This window comes from Monopterus albus, unplaced genomic scaffold (assembly GCF_001952655.1).
Source record: "Monopterus albus unplaced genomic scaffold, M_albus_1.0 scaffold134.1, whole genome shotgun sequence".
Classification (NCBI taxonomy): Eukaryota; Metazoa; Chordata; class Actinopteri; order Synbranchiformes; family Synbranchidae; genus Monopterus; species Monopterus albus.
In genome coordinates this window covers 2,954,058-2,955,340 of record NW_018128014.1, presented here as the reverse complement: position 1 = coordinate 2,955,340, position 1,283 = coordinate 2,954,058, and positions in this window count along the sequence as shown.

Here is a 1,283-nt window from a genome sequence, read left to right as displayed (position 1 = left end):
GACTTCAGGAACAAGGCTGGACATGTCCAGTCTACACAGTACAGGAATAGCAGCTTCAGGGAAACATGTACAATTCACAACCTTGGAAAACTGGACTGAAACAGGGGTTACTGTAAATTCTCAAATAGGGGTTAGAGCCTTCAGATAGAACAGGTTGTTATATCTAATAATTATTGTTTCTAGTTATAAATATTATTTCTAATAATTCAGGGTAACGCCCACCTATGTCTAGACCAGTTACTGGGGTTGGCCCAGGGTTGGCACAGCATCGTGTACTGTTACTGATTCCTAAATCTAAGCACGTTTGTTCACCAACATCAGAGCTACCAGTCACAGCTCTGTGCCTCTTTAGATCAATCTTGTACCAAAGGTCAGAATTAATCTGCTGTTACTTTGTTGTTAGTAATGAACATCAGCTAGACCAGTTAAGCTTCTAGCAAGCATCAGCTAACAAGGCACAAATCCAAGATAAATTCAGTGGGATTAATCCACTGGCGCTCTGGTCCCAGTCTGAGTTTCTCATGTACTCTACATTCAAGTCACAGAGTCAGGTGTCCAGTGTGTTTGAATTGATCATCGGTTTATGATGACATTTAGCGGGTTCACCGTTTTCACCATTTTAGCTTAGCATGTTAGCATGCTAACATTTGATATGACTGATGTGGCACGGTGAAAGAACCCGGAAGTCTGCTGAACAACTCTCACCGATGTTCTGATCATTTACCCAGAGTCCTGAAAGACTCTTTAACATCTGGATGAAAAAACTATTCCAGTGGTGGCAAAATAAATACATTTTTAGCCCAATTTCTTATTTTGTTTCCAGAAATCTCAATTTTTATACAAAAAAGGGGTGTGATAAACATATTATTGGGTATAAAAATATAAAACTGAAGATATTAACATTAATATAAACCAATATTACTGATAAAACCTTTTCAATTTGAGACTCGACTGCTGGCTATTTGTTCTGCAGAAGTGATGTTTAGCGCTTTGACCTGGTTTGGTCCTCAGTATGATATATAACATGAGAGGCACAAACCAGGCCCTCGGTGATGCAACATTAGCTACCTGGACACAAAGCTAGCACGGCATTAGCAGGGCCTCGTTCCCAGTGACCCAGCACTGGTTACCATAGCAGTGAATGGATCATGTTTGACACGTTTCCAGAGCAGATACATTACGTCCTTCACCTTCAGTGGTTTGACGTTTTGGCTATACATTCACAATGTCCAAATAAACAACCAAATGCTATTTCTTACCACTGTTATTTTTTTATTTCTCTT